The 21,930-nt window shown below is 40.2% G+C and overlaps 1 protein-coding gene across 1 annotated transcript in view; it reads left to right on the forward strand.

Annotated features, from left to right (window-relative positions):
* The window catches only part of MTUS2 (microtubule associated scaffold protein 2), a 640,692-nt gene that overhangs the window by 89,396 nt on the left and 529,366 nt on the right, over positions 1-21,930 (forward strand). Inside the window, exon 4 of the mRNA XM_034665023.1 lies at positions 608-680. The gene's annotated coding sequence lies outside the window, so the exon portion shown is untranslated. The remainder of the gene's footprint in view (positions 1-607; positions 681-21,930) is intronic.

The following is a 21,930-nucleotide window of genomic DNA, read 5'->3' on the forward strand; positions in this document are numbered from 1 at the left end:
TCCCCTGACAAGAGCCAAGTCTCAAGTTCTTTTTTTTTTTTTTTTAAGATTTTATTTTTTATTTATTCGACAGAGATAGAGACAGCCAGCGAGAGAGGGAACACAAGCACGGGGAGGTGGGAGAGGAAGAAGCAGGCTCATAGCGGAAGAGCCTGATGTGGGGCTCGATCCCATAACGCCAGGATCACACCCTGAGCTGAAGGCAGACGCTCAACCGCTGTGCCACCCAGGCGCCCCCAAGTCTCAAGTTCTTAAGATACTTCATTTATATGGTGTATTTAAGAATCAGTTTTCAGATCATTAACTACTTGAGGGATTAAGAAAGAAAGAAAATTGAAGTCATGTATTCATTGAGGATTAATCTGAAAATAATTTGAAGTATCTCTGAAATCCCAGACACAGTTAACGGAAAAATTGTGAGTTTGTGAAACAACCCCACTTATGAAGAGTTTGTTTGTGGTAGAGTTTGTTTGTGCATAGATTCGAGCACTCCTGAACTAACTTTATTTTTTCAGGGAGAAGCAGTATTACCACTGAAGTAACTGTTTATGCTTTCCTAAAACTGACTCCTTTCTTCTAAGTTTTCCTCTGTCTTTTGATTTTTAAGGTTTCCACACCTGGACTGTCAACTAGGGAAAATTGTCACCAATGGCAGTAAAACTCGTTTTCTGGGAGTCAAGGTGAGTTTATGTAACTCTTTATTGTTATTTCATTTGACTTGGGTCCCTGGCACTCAAAGGAAATAGCTGGTGTTAAATTTTTGGTAAATATTACCAATGAAAAAAGTCAATTAAAATGAATGAAGTTTCCATATGGAAACTTACTTTAATTCTGCTTTTTAAAAAAATGTGCGGAATCTGAGGCCTCTGGGTGGCTCAGTGGGTTAAGCATCTGACTCTTGATTTTTGGCTCAGGTCATGATCTCAAGGTCATGAGAGTGAGCCCTGTGTCAGGCTCTGTGCTCAGCACAGTGTCTGCTTGAGATTCTTTCTCTCCTTCTCCCTCTGTCCCTCCCCTGCTCACACATGTTCTCTCTCTCCCAATAAATAAAATCTTTAAAAAAATGTGAGGAATTTATTCAGATATTGATGAAACTTAAGTTCAAGCAACATGTTTGTTAATGATGTTAAATTTGAGGAATGTGTCTATAATGGATATCTCTTTCCTAGCGGTAATTAATCTGGGACAAAAGGTTATCATTTTATTGTTAACACGTGTTTAGTAATATCAGGTGACAGAAATAGGACAAGAGGATGCAGTTAGTACTTAGGGGCTTGCTTTGAGGAGAGGATGTGTTTGATAGCTGAACTTATTGAAAGAGAAAGCCCAGATCAGCAGGGAGGGGGAGAGTTAAAACAGTGCAAACAGAGTTTATGAAACCAAGAGCAGACGCTTTAGTGAACAGCCAAGACCATAGAAAGTTTAAAATGTTTGAGAGAAGCTTTTCTGAGGGCTGGTGCTGGCCCATATGGCATTTTGTGCAAATTAGACAAAGGCACCCCTTCTGTAGACATTTTGCTTCCATCTGATGGAAAATCATTGAACTATACTGATTTTTAGAACAAGACACTTTCTTGCCACATGCTGGAAAATTGTAATATAAATAATCAAATTACTCCTCTTTAAACCATCAGTGTGGTAACAAAAATACACAGTTTTTGAAAGAGTGTATTATTTTTTGAAAGAGATGCTAATGATGCTGTTGGTGCCCCCTTAGATATGGTGGACTTGAGTAGTGTACAACTTGAACAACTGCCAGGCTGGCTTTGCTTTGTTGGGATTCATTTCAGGGTAGACTCTAAGGAAGGGAAGCTTGTTATTAAAGCTGGTTACTGGGGACAGAGGAGAGAAATAACAACGTGGGGTATGGCTTTCACTGGACACTTGGGTGACATGGAAGAAACTTACCAGACGGACAGTAGCTTCTGTGGGTTTGGAGGCCTCAAGGGGTAGCCTGAGCTTTTTAGGTGTAAAACTAGGAAAGGAAAACCTAAACTTTTATGTTTTTTTAAAAATTTTTATTATATTATGTTAGTCACCATACAGTACATCCCTGGTTTTTGATGTAAAGTTCGATGATTCATTACTTGTGTATAACACCCAGTGCACCATGCAATACGTGCCCTCCTTACTACCCATCACCAGCCTATCCCATNCCCCCCCCCCCCCCCCCCGCCAAAGCCCTCAGTTTGTTTCCCAGAGTCCATAGTCGGTCATGGTTCATTCCCCCTTCTGTTTACAATAAACTTTTATGTTTTAAATCAAATTTATGACTGAGTTCCTGCAATTTAGTGATAGAGAGTATGTACTTTCTTTTTTTTTTTTTAAAGATTGTATTTATTTATTCGACAGAGATAGAGACAGCCAGCGAGAGAGGGAACACAAGCAGGGGGAGTGGGAGAGGAAGAAGCAGGCTCATAGCGGAAGAGCCTGATGTGGGGCTTGATCCCATAACACCGGGATCACGCCCTGGGCCGAAGGCAGATGCTTAACTGCTGTGCCACCCAGGCGCCCCAAGAGTATGTACTTTCTGAGTCCCAACATCAAGTGGGCTTTATTCTGTAGATTACCACTTCTGTGATGGTCATGTTCTCAAAGACTATTTAAACTTGAGTGTTTTTTCCCCCAGTTAAAAGGAGTTGGTTTCAAAATGTTGAGGGTGCTCAAAATGGATTGGTCTTCCCTACTTAACAGATTTTTATTATTTATTTATTTAAAAAATGTTTAATTTCTTTATTGGTCAGAGAAAGAAGAGAGAGCATGCACGTAAGCTGGGGAAGAGGCAGGCAGAGGGAGAAGCAGGCTCCCCGCTGAGCAAGGAACCCAATGCAAGACCCTGGGCACATGACTTGAGTTGGAGGCAGACACTTAACAGACTGAGCTGCCCAGGTGTCCCTAACAGATTTTTAAATTAATCTTCTGATGAGACAAAAAGCTGTTAAGTTGATGTTAATGGGTAGATATTGACTGATAAATACAGGGTAAGGAGGATACAGTGGTATTTTAGGGCAAGAGATAGGGGTGCAGGTAGAGAAGGTGGCTGATAACTTATGTGTTATTGAGGAAAAGAAGAACAGATATGGGAAGAAACTTAATGTGGTGTGGATAGACGGCAGTGGTTGTAGGAGTGGTCAGGATGGTGGTGGCAGCCTGCAGGGGTCTGGTGGAGGGATGGCGGTAGCCGCCATGATGTTGACTCCTATGAGGGAGGAAATGAAAGGTGGAGAAGATACCAGGTCATGGAAACAAAATACATGGCCTGAGAAGAAGCTTTTGCTTCATTGGTGCTGATAATGGAATTGATTAGAGGGAAATTTAAGGAGCTCCTTTTTGTGGAATGTTAGCTAGTTTTCTTATTGTATCATCTCTCCATCCCTTCCTCCCCCAAAGGATACTACTTACGTTAAAAATAAGAATAAAGAGACCTCAGAGAGTCTTTATAATTCCAGCGAACTTTGATGTTTATTTCCCATACCCCTGCACACAGCCCACTTTTCTTTCACGTGTGTGCGTGTGCGTGTATGCGTATGGTGGGGGTTTGATACTCTGAATACAGAAGGAGAGGAACACATGGATCCATTCAGAGGACCATTGAGGTGATTTAGGGGAAGAGCCCCCGGTATTATTTACCTCTGAAACCTTTCTTCCCCACTCACACATACATGATCTAAGTTTTGAAGAAAGGTATTATGTGGATTTTTTTTTTAATGAATGGAGGGAGCAGAAGGGAAATATGTAAATGGATAAAGGAGCCTTTTATGTATTAGTACCCTCCTCCCCCAGGTAATTGCTTAGATATCTGTCTTGCTTTGTGGATATTATGTCTGATTTTTTTCTTTGCTTTTGGAATACGAAGGAAAGAGTGAGAGTAGGAAAATGTTTTGGGGTCTAATACTTGGCACCTGTGATATTAAGCTAATAAGTTCGTTGTTCCATTCCTTACCTTTCAGTAGGGAGAATGATATTTGCTGTTAGAAAATGCTGAGGAAGTCTTTGTGAAAACGCTAGCCTAACAAATGTTAAAATGACAACAGAATAATGTATTTAACAACAATGCAGCGTTCTCATTGTCATTAATCTCCATAATTTTTGGATTAAAGCCGTTTATCACTACATGATTCAAATAATTATCTTGATTATTTTAAATCAGAGATCCTTTATGTTGATTATATAAAGATGTACATACTCTGCCGTAGGAGAGATTTGGACAGAAAAAGGAGCTTTTTAAAAAGGGACGTTACCAGGTTCTCATGTGATGGAGGTTGTTTTATTAGGTATCTAGTACCATGTGCTTGATGCCTGCTTAATGGAGTAGAATCACTTGACAGTGTTTAAATGCTAATAACATATGACACAGAGTGAGCGCTCACTTGCTCCGGTGCTGTGCGGAGCCCACCACACTTGTTTTTCTCGTTTTCTCCTTAAGCACCCTGTGAAGATGCCCTCACCCTCATTTTCCAGCTGGGGTGTGCAGCCAGCCATGCCCTTCACCGTGACGTTTGCTGTTCTGCCCCTTTGGACCCTGGGCGAGAGCCAGTAGACTCCTAAAAGGGTTTTCCCTTTCTCAGAGTCCGTGTGTTTCAGACCAGCCTGTCTCAGCCCTCGCAAGATGAAGCCCGATAGCTTCATACACAGAATTGCTTTAAAATTGAGCAAACAGTTCTATCATTAGAGGGCACCAGCTGAACAAGGCCAGAGGAACCCTAAAAATAAATTTGCACCACATAATGAGATGTGAGGGAATTGTCGGTTGCAATTTGTTTCCCAGAGACCTTAGAGATTTTTAAAGAATTTGTGGGGAGTTTTTTTTCACCCCGCCAAAGAAGGTCCTGTGATTCTAAAATATTGAAATGTCAAATAGGACTGAAATATCCTCAGATTTTTGAGGATGTGAAGAAACTCAGCAGCGTGTGTGTCTTATTTTCTGCTTTAGGATTATTTTGAGGAATAGATTAGAAGCCCCAGGGTCTTAGAGGCCATTATTTAAGGGAAGGTGAGGTTAACATTTTTCCATAGCCATCTTTTCCTTAGACAGAAAACACAGGAGAAGAGGAGGCCAGACACATTTAATATTTAAAACCATAGATCCAGAGCCCAGAATTTTAGGAAGTCGGTTGTTGGGGTGAGGAGAGGCAGTCAATAAATGGCACACAGTTGATCCTGTTAAGGTGATAGAAACCATATAGGTTTCTTTGTTGTCTGTTGTTACATGTGCACAAGACCACGTGGCTTTCCGTGCACAGTTCGCTCATGCTGTTAGACACATACCGCTATCTGGCATCTCTAGCTAGGAATTAAACCCGTGTTCTGTTTGAGGCGAGGCCAGATTTTATTAAACTAGGTCATCAGGGCACACACACGGGCCTGGATCACACTGGCACTGTGTCATCTTTGGTAATTAAATGGATAAGCATGCCAGTAGGCAAACGAAATGACTTCCCCCCCGCTACTCGAGGCAGATAGCAGGGAGCCGGGTAATACTGGAACACACGTCCAGTTAATGATGAATTACAATGGGGATCCTGGAAGAGTTCCTGTGATACTCACATTATTTCAGATGAGTTCATTGTATTTAAAATCATCAGAGAAATTAGGGAAGAATGAAAAATGGATGGGTTATTCAGATGTTTTATGAGTTACTTTTAGCACATTTTAGTGCAATGTGGATTCTTCCTACCCCTTTCCTCTTGGAAACACTGAGAACCTGAGCTGACATCAGCCATTTGGCAGGGATTTCCTGGGGCCGCAGCTTGGGACCTTGTGTAGAGAGATCAGCTGGAGACCCATTTCTTGTTCTTTTGAAGGTTGAGTTTGGTTCTAACGATAGGAGCATGAATTAAATGGCTTTTTAAAAACATGGCTTTTTAAGATTTGCCTTTGCCTGCAAAGGATTTTGTATTTGACTTGTCATCATATTCTTATGATTATTATTCATTGTGCTTAGTGTCCTGATCTTTTAAAATGCTGTGTGTGTGTGTGTGTGTGTGTGTGTGTGTGTGTGTGTGTGTGATGTTCAGCTGCTAGGATGAGGATATCTCTTTGATGCCAGGATGGGCAGCATGGCCTTTTGAGAAGTGGTTGTTGACCTGTGTAGGTTTGGAGCAGCCTCGGCCTCTGGGTGGCAGGGGAGCGGGGGTCTCCAGCATTTTTGGGGCTTGCCCCCGGAGGGCCTGTTCATCACTGGAATGTAAACTCCACGAGGGCTGGCGTTTGTTTGTTCGCTGCTCTTTTCCTGGTACCTCCACCCCTGAATGTCTGATACGTGCTGGGCATTCAGTGAATGCTTGTGTAATGAGTAAGTCAGCCTGGAAGCTGGTGGCCCTGGGAAGTGGGACCCTTCCTCCTCCATCTCAGCGGAGATGCAGATAGTCTTCTTCTTTCTGCGGCAGAGATTTAGTGAGAGATCAAGGCAAGACTTAAGCTTCATTTAAGAAACTGGAGAGAAGCAATCCTTTACTTATGGCATAGAACTTACTCGGTGCAAGTACTGGCTTTGCAGGAGGTCCCCTGATGAATCGGATTCCTCTTTATGCTTTTTTCTATATAGCCAGCTTGTTGTGTTTGTCACTCAGAACCAGACAGGTCATGGACAAGCTGTGACGAAGGATGCTGTGGAGTGTGGTGACACTCTGGATCGTATCTTAGCATTTTGGAGTAGGTGGCCTGACTTGCATTACAGTTTCCTTCCCTTAAAATGGGATAGCACCTGTCCTGTAGTTCTGGAAAGATCCAATGAGGTAACAAGGGAGAGCGCCCAATAATGTTACAGTGCTGGGCACATAGAAAATGCTGCGTTCTCTTCCAAGTAAGACCATGTTTAAAAGTCTCCTTTGAGAAGCTGACATTTCTAGACTTGTTAAACTTACATTTAAAAAAGTGTATATATAGTTTTTCCCCGGCTCCTTTCTCAAAATAGGGCATCTTAAAGAGTCCTATACAGGAGTAGGGCTGTTCAAGTTATGATTTGTCACCGAGGAGCCTGTTTATACATTTACATAACTGTGCTGATCTGAACTAGTTTGTTAATGAATCAACATTCTTAAATGTGGAAGCCATGTCAGAGCAGACCATGGGGAAATCTAAACTAAGTTTTGAGGTCTACCAATCCAGGGCATCTTTCTCCTCAGGGTTTAATTTAGAGGAATAGTGATCTTCTGTAATAACTAAAATGCATGAAAGAATTAGATTGGAAACACTTGGCTAATTGTAAATTCTAAGATGTATTTCAGTTCACTGGAGCATTTTAACATCAGCCAAAATATATGGATATACTTCTGAGTCCGTCAAATCAAAAACTGTATATGTCCTTTCAATATTTTAGTTCTGTTCTCTCTTTTTTTCTCTCTTTCAAAGAAATTAAATTATCTGGGCAGTTTCATCCCCTCAGACTATTACAGATGTGCAAATAATATGCCACTTATGGTGGACCTTTAATAGACTGCTTGTCAGAAGAACTCATGTTTTCTTCCACTTCACGTAGAGGCGGTTCTTGTTACGCATTCAGAAAACAAAGCAGTCTTTCATTTATTAAGAAAACACACACTTAACAAAACCAATGAATTTTAATAGGAAAAGGGTATTAGGACTCGTCGTCTTCCTAAAAGGCAGATATAACAGAAGTGGTAGTCTGTGCAGCCCCTAGCTCTGCAGCACTTCGGCAGTGCCTTGTGTGGGGTGCGTCCCTGTACCCCGTACTGTAGTTATTTACAGTTATGTGATTTCCTTACTGGACACTATGCTTCTCCACTGGCGTGATCTGTGTGTCGTTCACTCCAGTGTTATTTGACACAGTGCCTTGCACATAATGGGTCTTCGTAAATATTTGGTGGACGAAGACATTGAGCAAAGCCCAGAGGGCTGGATTCGTTGTTTGTGGTTCTCACCATTTAAGATGGGAATGGTGTGGAAGAGTTGATGTCCTTAGATCCTGCGTGAGCCACTGCAGTGGACTGTATTTACGATGGTGAGAGAAGTCTGCCAGCAGCTCAGCCTAATGTAACTTTCTTGATGAAGTGGGGATAAGTTGGAATAGGCATGAACAGGTTGGCGTTTCTGTAAATAGAGTCAATATCATTTGAATTTTTGGATGGCATTTTCATTCTCTTTGTTGGATCCAGTGCCAAGGAGAAGGTGGGGATAGGTGTGGAATCTCCAGTTTTGCCTCTCAGAGGGAAGAGACAGGGGCATGGGAGCCCTGAGAGGGAAGAAGAATAGTGTGACTGGTCCAAGAGAAAAGGCAAAAGGACCCACTGTCAGGAAGGAGTCAGAAGACAGACCCAATAGGATATCAGGTCTAGGGTAGATTCTAGAAGACTTTAAAGGTAACTTCTGAGACTTTTAAGACTTCTTTTGATTTTGTCACCATCTTCCTTGTTTGTTATTTGCACTGCGTCTTCTGGCTTGTTATTGCTCTGGCAAATGTTAGGGAATTGGTAAGGAGCTGGGAGGGTGGTTTTGCAAGGCAGGCCTCATTTCTTTCCCTACATGGCCTAATTCTTCCCTCTGCGCCATCTGAGGAAACCAGACAGCTGCCCTGAAGACCAGTGCCACTTTGGAGTTACACTTTCTAATGCCAGCTGGGCCCCTTATCACTCCAGCATCTGGGTGTCCACTGTCTGCAAAGCTCAGCCTTGGGAGGAGAGTGGGAGTGAGAAGTACAGCCAGGCCTTCTCCCAAGGCAGACACTGGCATTTACTTACCTAGGCCTTCTGCCTTGGCAGGGCTCAGCCCTCGTATATTTGGCCAACCCATATATAGACCTACAGGGGAATGGTCAGCAGAATTGCAGGGCCCTTTGCACACTCCTTATTTATCTACATTTCCTGCTACCTACTCTTTTTGTAGTTCAGGTGTATAAGTATTTATCAAATGTCTGCTTTGTGATACTTACTATGCTAGATACTGCAAACATAAAAGAAATAAAATTCGGTTTCCATTTTCTAAGAATTTCCAGACTGATGGGATAGACCAATATGTAAACAACGATTTAGAGCAATGTTACAGGGGAAGCATGGAGGTGAGACTCACAGGTCACCTTTTCTCCATTCTTCTTAAGCCTCTTACAGTTAGTATGTTTGGGGGTCAATCAGTATTGACTTGATATTGGTGTTTTATATCTGTACTACTGTATGACAACAGTTACTATACTGAAAAATAATTTTAGCTACTTTAAGAACTGTAAACATCAAAAGAAATAAATTATACACAGTGGTATCTAGTCTGGCAGGACAAGAGACTAATACAGTTGACCCTTGAACATATGAGGGTTAGGCACGCTGATCCCCCTGTGCAGTTGAAAATCCACATGTAACTTTTGGTTTCCCCAAACTTAACTGCTAATAGCCTGCTGTTGACCAGAAGCTTTACTGATAACATAAACAGTTGATTAACTTATATTTTGTGTGTTATATGTGTTATATACTGTATTTTGTAATAAAATAAGCCTGAGAAAAGAAATTGTTATTGAGGAAATCATAAGGAAAATACATTTACAGTGTGTGCTATAAAAAATCCACACAGAATCAACCTGTTCAGACCCATGTTGTTCAAGAATCAACTGTATCTTGGAAATATTTTCAGTAAAAGGGAGTGTGATTGTTGAGTTTAAAGAGAATTGAATTAGAAGAGTCTTCTAGTTCTTAATTATCACTTGACAGTATTTTAATCCTTTTTTCTCCATCAATCTCTTTGCTATTGACAAAAGAATATTTTTAGCCAGAATGGTCTAGATCTCAATGGGGGTACTTCTGCTGTCTCTCTCAGTGGACACTTGGCAATGTCTCGAGACACATTTGGTTGTCACAACTGGGAGTGCTATTGGCCTCTAATGGGTAGAAGCCAGGGATGCTGCTTGTCATTCTATAACGCAAAGGACAGTCTCCCACAAAGGATTTTCTGACCCAAAATATCACTTGTGCCAAAGTGGCAAAATTCTGGTCTGAATGAATAGCCTATATTGCTCATATTCACTAGAGAATTTTACAAGATCCCACATCCAGTGTGCCCATAAAGATACTTAAAAAGATGCTTTTGAATGAAAGGGGGTTAGAAGGCTACACTGCATGTAGGATGATTAGTAGCAATTTTTCACTGGTGACCGACCTCTTCTTTAATTTGGCTTTTGCTGCATCTTTTTAAAAAGATAACAAGCTTTCTTAAAAATTGAGGCATAATTGATGTATAATATTTTGTGAGTTTCAGGTGTACAACATAGTGATTTGATATTTGTATACCTTGCAAAATGATTACCCTGATAAGTCTAGTTACCACCTGTCACCCTACAAAGTTAAACATTTATTGACTATATTCTCCATGCTATACATTAGTCTCCATGACTTATTTATTTTATATCTGGAAGTTTTGTTTCTTGATCCCTTTCATTCATTTTGTATCCCCCCGCAAACCTCCCTAACCTCTGGCAACCACCAGCCTGTTCCCTGTATCTAGGAGTCTGTATTTTGTTTTGTTTTGCTTTTTAGATTCCATATATAAATGAAATCATATGGTATTTGTGTTTCTCTGACTGACTTATTTCACTTAGTATAATACCCTCATGTCCATCCATGTTGTTGTGAATGGCAAGATTTCATCCTTTTTATGGCTGAGTACATATATACCACACCTTCTTTATCCATTCATCTGATGATGGATATTTGAGTTGTCTTCAGATCTTGGTTTTAGTAAATAATGCAGCAGCGAACATAGGGGAGCACATATCTTCTTAAATTAGTGTTTTCATTTTCCTTGGATAGATACCCAGTAGTGGTGTTGCTGAGTCATGTGGCAGTTATATTTTTAATTTTTTGAGGAAGCTTCACACTGTTTCCCATAATAGCTGCATCAATTTACATTTTTTGGTAAATATTAAACATTTAATGTGTACCTATTAAGCAACACACTACTGCACAAGCAGTGGGCCAAATAAGAAATCAAACAGCAAATCAAAATATTGTCTCAAAACAAAAGAAAAAGAATATACAATATTCTGAAATCTATGGGATGCAGCAAAAGTGGATGTTAGAGTGAAATTTATGCTATAAATGCTTGTATTGAGAAAAAAAGTTCAAATAAACAATACTACACCACAAGGAATAGAAAAAGAAGAAACTTAGCTGAAATTTAGTAGAGGATGGAAATAACAAAGAAAAATCAGACATATATAAAATAGAGACCAGAATAAACAATAACATAACATTGAAAGTAATGACCATTTTTTAAAAAAAAAAATTGGCAGTGCTTTAACTACATTAACTAAGAAAAGACAAGACTCAAAAGCCAAAATGAGAAATTGAAAACAATATAACAGATAACCACAGAAATAGTGTGATAACAGATTACTATAAACAATTATATACTAACAAATCAGACAACTTAGAAAAAAACCTACATATTTTCTAAAAACACACAAGTTACCATGATTGCATCATGAATCTTGAATCCAAGAAACAGGAAATCTTCTTAGACCAATAATTCTTATTATGAAAGTTGAATTAGGAATCAAAAATCTCCCAGCACAGAAAGCACAAGACCACATGGTTTCATTGGTGAATTCTACCAAACATTTAAAAAAATAATTAACAGTCTTTATCAAAATCTTAACAAATGATGGAATAGAGGGAACACATTCAAACTCATTCTATGAAGCCAGTACTACTCTGATTTCAAAGCAGGATAAAAACAATACAAGAACAATAAAGTCTACTTTGTCTGATACAAATATTGCTACTCTGACTTTCTTTTGACCTCCATTTGCACGATAAATGTTTCTCTACCCCCTCACTTTCAGTCTGCAGGTGTATTTAGGTCTAAGATGAGTCTCTTGTAGGCAGTATATAGATGGGTCTTTTTTTTTTTTTTTTGATACTCTAGGTATTTTGAATGGAGCAGTTAGTCCATTTACAGTCAAAGTAATTATTGATAGATATGTATTTATTGCCATTTTATTACTTGTTTTGTTGTTGTCTCTGGAGATTTGCTCTAATCCTTTCTTGTCTTTGTCACTTTTGGTCTCTCTTTTGTACTCAAAGAGTCCCCTTTAGTATTTCTTGCAGGGCTGGTTTAATGGTCATGAACTCCTTTAGTCTTTGTCTGTCTGGGAAACTCTTTCTCTCTCCCATTCTGAATAGGAGATTGATTGCTGGGATAGAGTATTCTTGGTTGCAGATTTTTCCAGTTCAGCATGTTGAGTATATCATGACACTTCTTTCTGGCTTTCCAAGTTTCTGTTGAGAAATCTCCAGCTAGCCTTATGGGTTTTCCCTTGTAAGTTAAGGACTTCTTTTGTCTTCCAGCTTTTAAGATTTTACCTTCATCACTATATTTTGCAAATTTAATTACAATATGTCTTGGTGTTGGTTTGCCTTTGTTGATTTTGATGCAAGTTATCTGTGCCTCCTGGATCTGCATATCTGTTTCCGGCCCCAGATTAGGGAAGTTTTCTGCTATTATTTTTTGAAATAAATTTTCTGCCCCATTTTCTCTCTCTTCTTTTCCTGGGATTCCTATAATACAAATGTTATTATGGTTGATGGAGTCACTGAGTTCTCTAAGTCTATTCTCATGTTCTATAATTCTTTCTCTCTTTTGTTCAGCTTCTTTATTTTCCATTATTTTGTCTTCAAGTCACTAATTCATTCCTCTGCTTCTTCTGGCCTGTTGTTCATTGCATCAAGCCCATTTCCAATCTCGTTTATTGCATTCTTCATCTCTCATTGATTTTTTTTTAACTCTCTTATCTCTGTTTCACCGATGTCTTCTTTTCTCAAGTCCAGTGAGTATCATTATGATTGTTGCTTTAAATTCTCCATCAGGCAGGTTACTTATATCCATTTCACTTAGATCTCTGAACATAGCCTTATTTTGTTCTTTCATTTGGGATAAATTCCTCTGTCTTGGCATTTTATCTAAGTCTCTGCCTCTTTCTCTGTTAGAAAAGCCACTTATGTCTCCTGCTCCTGAAAGTAACAGTCTTATGAAGAAGAGGTCGTGTAGTGTCCAGGGCCTGGTGCTTCAAGGGAGTGTCTCTGGTGTGTGCTTCATGTGTTCTGCTGTTGTGTTTTGGTTGTTCTGTCCTTCAGACCAGTTGTCTGCAGAGGTTCTCCTTGACTGTTATGGGCAGTGATTGGTCCCGGGCTTGAATGTGGCAAGTTTTAACTAGGTGTGCTCTCGTCTGCTTGTGGAATGAGACCTGACACCAACTCCATCAGAGCTGAGACCCAGCAGAACTCTCTGGTCTGGGCAGAGGCCTGTGCTGGTCTTCTGGGGAAGGAGCCTGCCACACTAGGACTAAGGTAAGCTTGATTGAGAAGGAAAGTTCTGCTAGAGTGCCAGGGAGTGGGGCTCAGCGTAAGCAGGTTAGGCAGCCAGTGTCAGCACTGTGCTTCTTACTGCAGCTGGCTCTGTGTTTATGCTGAGGGGCAGGGGAGGGAAATGCTGCCAGCCAGCTCTCCTGTTTCTGGAGATACGTCTCTGTGAATGCTGTCTCCCAGCGACACTCTCTGAGATGAGTAAATGATCTCCCCATTGTGTATCCCTGGTGTTCTTCAGATCACTGTTTCCATACTGTCTGCCCACTCCCTCCCCCAAGTCCCCATCTCAGGTTGTTTGCCTGCTTCTCTCCAGGAGTAAGGCAGTATCCTTAGGGCTGTATCCCAGCCAAGCCTGCTGACCTTTAAAACTCCAGGCTTTAAGTCCTGCTGGTTGCAGGGACTCATGAAAATCAGCCCCCCTCATTTTCCCAGCCAGTGGCTTTGGGGAAATATTCCTCTTGTGTGTTCCTTTGTGTGCTCCTGTCTCTCTCACCCTTCTCCATGACCACAGGTCCCTCCCTTGTGCAGCACCTGTGATCTCTTTCTCCCCTAAACCACATCTCTGCACTTCCTACCTTCCTCAGTGTAGTCTCTTTTCTCCCTTTAGTTGTGGAGTTTGTTCTGTCAGTCTTCAGGCCAATTTCTGAGGGGATTTAGGATGATTTGATAGTTATCGAGTTGTTTTCATGGGATGAGACAAACCTAGGGCCCTCCTACTTGACTGCCATCTTCTCCATTCCCATCAGTTTACATTTTTTACCGGTAATGCACAGGGTTCCATTTTCTCCATATCCCTGCCGACACTTGTTTCTTGTCATTTTGATAATAGCCACTCTGCCCAGTGTGAGTTGATACCTCAGGCTTTTGATTTGAATTTCTCTAATGATTACTGGTGTTGAGCATCTTTTCATATACCTGTTGACCTGTCTTTTTTGGAAAAATGTCCGTTCAGATCTTTTGCCCATTTTTAAATTGGGTTGTTTGCTTTTTTGTTACTGAGTTGTATGAGTTCTTTGTATATTTTGAATATTAACCTCTTATTGGATACATGACTTACAAATGTCTTCTTCTATTAAGTGGGCTTTCTCTTTATTTTGTTGGTGGTGTCCTTCACCATGCAGATGCTTTTAATTAGATGCAATACTATTTGTTTACTTTTGCATTTGTTTCCCTTGCCTTTGGAATCAGATTGAAAGAAATGACTAAGATCGGTGTCAAGGAGCTGACCGCCTATGTTTTCTTCTAGGAGTTCTATGGCTTCAGGTCTTACATTCAAGTGTTTAATTAAATTTTTTTAAAAAATTTTTTATTATGTTCAGTTAGCCAGCATATAGTACATCATTAGTTTTTGATGTAGTGTCCAACAATTCATTAGTTGTGTATAACACCCAGTGCTCATCACAACACATGCCTGCCTTAATTTAATCAATTTTGAGTTAATTTTTACACATGGTATAAGATAATGGTCTAGTTTTCTTTTACGTATAGCTATCTAGTTTTCCTCATACTATTTATTTTTTATTTTTTCAAGTATTTTATTTATTTGAGAGAGAGAGCACGCACACATGGGGTGAAAGGCAGAGGGAGAGGGAGCAGCAGACTCCCCACTGATCAGGGAGCCCAACAGGCTCAATCCCGGGTCCCCGAGATCATGACCTGAACCGAAGGTAGACACTTAGCTGACTGAGCCACCCAGGTGCCCCTCCTCATACCATTTATTGAAGAGATTGTCTTTTCTCCATTGTGTATTCCTTCTTTCCTTCGTTGAAAATTAATTGACCATATATACAGGGGTTTATTTCTGGGATGTCTATTCTGTTCCATTGATCTACGTATATGTTTTCATGGCAGTGCTATTTGTTTTGATTACTAGAGCTTTATAGTATGGTTTGCAGTCAGGCAGCATGATCCCTTTGGCTGTGTTTTTATTTTTCAAGATTGTTTTGGCTATTTGTGGTCTTTTTGTGGTTCCATATAAATTTTAGAATTATGCATTTGATTTTTGTGAAAAATGACATTGGAACTTTGATAGGGATTGCATTAAATCTGTAGATTGCTTTGGGTATTATGGGCATTTGAACAATACTGATTCTCCCAATCCATGAACACAAAATATCTTTGCATTTATTTGTGTCTTCTTCAATTTCTTTTATCAGCATTTTATAGTTTTCACTGTACCGGTCTTTCACATCCTTGGTTAAATTTATTACTAAGTATTTTTTTCTGCAATTGTAAATGAGATTGTTTTCTATATTTCCCTTTCTGATAGTTTGTTATTCATGTGTAGAAATGTAGATTTTTGCATATTAATTTTGCATCTTGCAGTTTTACTGAATTCGTTCATTAGTTCTAACTGTTTTTGGTGGAGTCTTTAGGCATTATAGTATAGTATATAGTACATATATAATATAGTATTATACCTGCGAATAGTGACGGTTTTCTTGTTTGGATGACATTCATTTCCTTTTGTCCTACTTGCTGTGGCTAGGGTTTCTGATACTATGTTGAAATAAAACTTTTCACCCTTGAGCATATTAGCTGTGGGCTTTTCATGTATGACCTTTATTATGTTTAGGTGCATTTCCTCCATACCCACTTTGTTGAGAGTTTTTATCATGAATGAATGTTGAATTTTGTCATCTATTGAGTTGGTCATATTATTTTTATCTTTTATTTTGTTAAAGTGGTGTGTCATATTGATTGATTTGCAGATGTCAAACCATCCTTCCATCCCTGGAATAAATATCACTCAATCATGGTGTCCTTTTTAACGTATTGTTGAATTTGGTTTGCTAATATTTTTTTGAGGATTTTGTATCTATATTCATCAGGGATATTGGTCTGAAATTTTCTTTTTTTGCGGTGTCCTTGTCTGGTTTTGGTATCAGGGCAATGCTGGCTTCATAAAATGGGTTTGGATGCTTTACCTCTTCTTCTGTTTTTTGGAAGACTTTGAGAAAGGTATGTATTAAATCTATTTTGAATGTTTGAATTCACCAGTGAAGTCATCTTGTCCTGGACCTTTTGTTTGTTGGGAGGCTTTTGATTACTGATTCAATCTCCTTACAAGTAATCAGTCTATTCAGATTTTCTATTTTTTCCTGATTTAGTCCTGGAAGATTGTAAGTTTCCAGGAATTTATCCATTTCTTATAGATTGTCCAGTTTGTTGATGTGTAATTTTTCATAGCGGTGTCCTATAATTCTTTGTATTTCTGTGGTATCAGTTGTAACTTCTCTTTCATTCTGATTTATTTGAGCCCTCTTTTCTGCTTGATGAAGCTAGCTAAAGGTTTGCTTATTTTATGTATTTTTTCGGTGAATCAGTTCTTAGTTTCATTGTTCTTTTCTCTTGTCTTTTCAGTCTCTATTTCATTTATTTCTGCTCTAAACTTTATCATTTTATTTCTTCTGCTAACTTTGGGTTTTGTTTTTCCTTTTTTAGTTCCTTTTGGTATACAGTTAAATTGTTTGAGATTTCTCTTGTTTCTTGAGGTAGGCCTCTATTGCTATAAGTTTTCTTCTTAGAGCCACTTTTGCTGCATCCCACAGATTTTGGTGCGTTGTATTTCTGTTTTCATTTGTCCTTAGGTGTTTTGTGATTTCTCCTTTGGTTTACTCTATGATCCAGTAGTCGTTCTGTAACATGTTGCTTAATCTCCATGTATTCATAGTTCTTCCAGTTTGTCTTGTAACTGATTTCTAGTTTTATACCATGTGGTTGGAAAAGATGTTTTACATGACTTCAGTATTCTTGAATTTGTTGAGACTTGTTTTGTGGCCTAACATGATCTCTCCTGGAGAATAAACCATGTGCACTTGAGAAGAATGTGTATTTTGCTGCTTTAGAATGAAATGTTGTGTTATCTGTTATGTCCTTCTGTCCTGATGTGTCACTTAAGGTCTTAACAAGCTTGCTTTTGTTAATTAAATCATAAGATAAATTGTTTGATTATTGATTAGCGTATTTTGGAGAACATAACAAATATATCCCTGGTGTCTAGCACAGACCCTGTAACATAGTACACAGTTAATAAGCATTTGTTGGATGAATGCATGAATGCATTATTGCATATATTCCTGGAGGTAATAGCATTTTATTTGTTTTCCAAATACTCTTTTTATATGTTCATGGGTAGCTAAATGGAAGATGTGCTGCCAAGGTTGACAAAAGTCATTTCAAAGATTCAAAGTGAGTGTTAAGTCAGTAAAATAAGACACTTGGCTCTCGCAAGGGGGAGAAGCTAGAAAGTCACTGACTCTAATATCAGCTTGTTTGGAAAGCTGAACAGGCAGAAAGCACAGCCGAAGTTCACAAAAGCCCACTTGGTCTAGAGCCACAGAGGAATATGGTACAAGCAAACAGCTGTACCAAAAAGCCAACTCAACACAGACCTATCGTAGGAAAACAAGTAGGCATAATGCAGAGTCCCTAGAGGAAATAGAAACTCAGCTTAATGGTAGTGCTACCATCGGCCAGGGATGCAGACTGATTGAATGAGAGCAAGCTCAGAAAGCCCCTGCCATGCCTCAAGGCCACCATCTGTGCTGGTTCTGCTGGGAAAAGCTCCTTCCAGTGCCTCTTTCACATGTTTTCCTAGATGAATCCTCTGCTCCAGCCACATTTCCCCGCTTATTCTCCAAACATGCCTCATGCTGCCTCTACCTGGTTTTGCTCACCACGTTCTTCTGTCCAGAGTGTCATTTTCGTGCCCTTTTCTACTTTTTTTTTTTTTTTAAGACTCAGCCCAAGTTCTGTACCTTTTGTGAAATCCTTTCCAAGTTTCTCTGCATCTGAAAATTTTAACCATTTAAGTTAAAATGAGTCCCATATCTCTTCATTCCTCTAAATTCAGGAAACAACTTGCAGTCATGGTTTATGATCAGGACTTAAAGGGGACAGCCATCAGCACATTGCATGTGGAATGTGAATCCCAGACTGAGGAGGTGGGTAGAGATAAGGAGATCACCAGGAGGACTCCAATCTATCGAAACCTCAGGTGTTTAGAAAAACATTAACTGGAGAGAAATTCATCTTGTTATGGTCATTGAAGCAGGCAGTAAGAACAGGAAAGCATCCCCCTTCTATCCAGCAGGGACCCATTGGATGAATGCCCGCCAGGCAAGGGACTTTTGGCCAGAGTCTGTGCCCAGCACCCTGCCTGCTGGCTTAAGATCTGATTGAAGGTTTTCACAGTCCCTACCTGGACGAAGAAGGGGTGCCAAGTGCTTTTAGCTTGTCTTGCAAACTCCAGACAAAAATGTAAATGCTGTCCTAATATTAGGCGAGGTAATTTCCCCTATGGACAGGACCCTGTTCTAGCTTTTGGATACAGGTGGAAATCAGCCAGTCCTTGTTTCCTCGGGGTCCAGGTACAACACAGAAGGCACGGATAGCTCTCGCTGTGCCCTGATCTTGGCTGTAAGCTCAAGGAGCGAAGCCACGCTTTGCTAATTGGCCAGAGCCAACCCCACCGGACTCAGTACTCCTGTCAGGATCACCAGGGACCCTCTCTCCCCAGCAAGTTTAGCTGGGAATTTAGCAATATTGGAAAGAATTCTCAACAGCAGTGGGTTTGATCGCCTCTATTTAGAGGAGCAATATTAAAAACATTAATTGCCCAGAGGGCATGCTTAACATTAAAATGTGAAGCAGTAGTAGGGAGAAGAGACTTGTAAAAATGAAGTTTAATTTTGCTACAGAGAACTTTCGTTCTTTGTGCAGCATTTCTTAGGGATGTCTAAACCATCCCCGAGGTCGGTCTTTAGACAGTTGATTCATTTTACAGCAAAATCTCAGACAGGTACATTAAAATTAAACCTCATGCTGGGTGTTAAAATTTCATTATCAAACCTGTCCTTATTACAAGTACTTGTTTTCCATTCACATGAGACCATTGGGTAGAGAAAATTTACCTTGATTTTTGTATTCAGAATATTCAGTTGCCTGTTTACCATGGTTTCGTTTATTTCTGGATGTAAATTTCCCCTTTTTGTGTGCAGCTGAGTGTATCTCTCAGTTGCCAAAGAGGAGAGAAATATCGCTATTAAATGCAATGATCATTTATTTGCAAGTTAAAACATATTCTGAAAAGGATGAAAGCTTATTCTTGCCTGAAGCTTGTTTGTTCTGTAAGAGCTGCGAGGTGTCTCTGAGGGTTGTTTCAATGCTGTGTTTTTCCTGTGTCTTAGCAGTAAGGTATATTCCTGTTCCAGCAAAAGGCTTTACTTAATGTTGGTGTAGGAAGTAGAGAAGGTGAGGAAATGTATCTGGAATGGACCTATGAGAAATAAGAAACCCGTAGCACTTGTGCGATTTACCTGCAGGGCTAGTGATTTTGGAAGATTCTGAATTGCATTTTTAAATACCATTATGCAAGCACATGTATCTGGGTATTGATATTGATGGAATTCATCTTAGATGACCAAGTATACTGGAAGCCTTTGGGTTGATTCTGATCTACAAGAAAGGAAATCAGACTGCTTGTTTCATAAACGTTATCAACACCCACCATGTGTCTGTGTGCGCGCGTGTGTGTGTGTGTGTATGTGTTAGATAATTTGGAAAATATTCATTGAGTGATTACTGCGTATTGGGTACTATGCATATGTCATGGATACAAATGTAAATATGGGATATATGATATGGTCCTTGCCTTCCGGGAGCTTAGAGTCTAGGAGGAGATGTAAGGAGCAGTTGCTGTGGTACAGGTAAAAAAGGGCTCTAACCAGGGGCCCGAAGTATATTTAATTCTGGAAATGCTTCTTAAGATAGATTGTACATCACAGAAGGAGAATTTGGTGGAGAAATATGTATTTACTTGGAAGGGGCTTGTGCAGGTGAGGAGCTCTGACGCTTCCGCCCCCGTGCACGGAAAGCGTCTGCAGGGCCTGGAAGCCCCTAAGGAGGACCGGGTGCCCATCTTTGAGCCTTGGGCCCTGCTTCCCTAAGGAGCCAGATGGTAGGTGTCTGTCATTTGTACTCTGCTCCTCTAAGTGTCTTCTGCACGCTGAAGCCAGAGGGACCCTTTGGAGCTTCATTCAGACATCGCTGCTCGGCTTACAACTCTCCACTGGCTTGCCGTCACCCCGGGGCTTCACCCCCTCACCTACTGGCCTCCTTGCTGTTCAAGCATAGCAGTCACTTTCCTGCCCCAGTTTGCCTGTGTTGTCCCCGCTGCTTGCAGGATTCCTGCCCCAGGTATAGTACGCCGCTTGCTCCATGGTGCCTCAGAAGGGCCCAGCCTCACCGTGCCATCTGTAGCACCCCCACATTCTCTGCCCTCTTTAGTCTGACTTCTTCTCCTCTGAACATTGTTCCTCCACGGCCGAGTGCTTTGTTCGTGTGCCTCAACTGCAGTGTAAGCTCTGTGAGGAAGTCCTGAACTCTGCCCTGTTCCCAGCTCCTCGGGTGGGATCTGGCTTATACGAGGTACTCAGTAAATATCTGTTTGATGAAAAAGTGGAGTACCTTCAGGTAATGGAGAAGCATGGTTTAGGGATAGTAGTAGGGAGGTTTGTCCTCATTGGCTTGTGAAAAATGAAATTAAAATGTGGGCTTCCAAGTACTTCAAAAGGCTTATAAGCATATTTGTTTCTGAGCAACCAAGTTTAGGAGATTTCCGAATTCTTTGGAAAAAATTTCCCTGCCAGGTATCTATGGACAGGCAGTGGCAGATGATCTGAAAGAGGTCTGATTTTTGTTGTAATTAACACCTGAATTAAATGCTTTGTTGTTTCAAATACTTTGTTTGGATTTAGTTGGAAGTTTTAAAAGTAGAAGAGGGAAGGAGAAGTTCAAAGCATGTGTGTGTGTGGAGTGTCATTTTAAAGGGTTAAAAAGTCCTATATAAAATATTTTGTTTTACTAAATATGCATTTGTTAAACTATTGAACATGCATTTGATCATGAAGGCAGCAACGCTGACCGTGAAAATGATTTCGTTTTTTTTTATAAAAATTTTTTATTATGTTATGTTGGTCACCATACAGTACATCCCAAGTTTTTGATGAAAAGTTCCATGATTCATTAGTTGCGTATAACACCCAGTGCACCATGCAATACGTGCCCTCCTTACTACCCATCACCAGTCTATCCCAGAAGCGCTCCCCCTCCTCTCTGAAGCCCTCAGTTTGTTTCCCAGAGTCCATAGTCTCTCATGGTTCATTCCCCTTTCTGTTTACCCCCCCTTCCTTCTTCCCTTTCTTCTCCTACCAATCTTCGTACTTCTTATGTTCCATAAATGAGTGAAACCATATGATAATTGTCTTTCTCTGCTTGAGTTATTTCACTTAATACCAGGCTAAATTAAGTACTGATTTCGTTTTTTATATTCTTGCAGGAATACACAGAGCCTCTTCTCTCATGGGCTGTGTCCAGAGTGGGTGCCATGGGGAGGCCTGTAAAATTCCTTTGGGGATGGAGGATGGGACACAAACTAAGCTTCTTTATATTTTGCTTTAAGGGTGGACACACACAGCTTCACTTGGTCATCTGTAATGTTCTGAAGTGAGATATGCAGGGGGAGCAGTGGGAGGTCATGTCTGTCTGGAATAGAAAGGGAGACACTTCACACCCTTGTCCCTTTTGCAGGCTGTGTGTGCAGGGTTAAGTAGATTTACAA

This window comes from Ailuropoda melanoleuca, chromosome 7 (genome assembly GCF_002007445.2).
Source record: "Ailuropoda melanoleuca isolate Jingjing chromosome 7, ASM200744v2, whole genome shotgun sequence".
In the NCBI taxonomy this organism is placed as follows: Eukaryota; Metazoa; Chordata; class Mammalia; order Carnivora; family Ursidae; genus Ailuropoda; species Ailuropoda melanoleuca.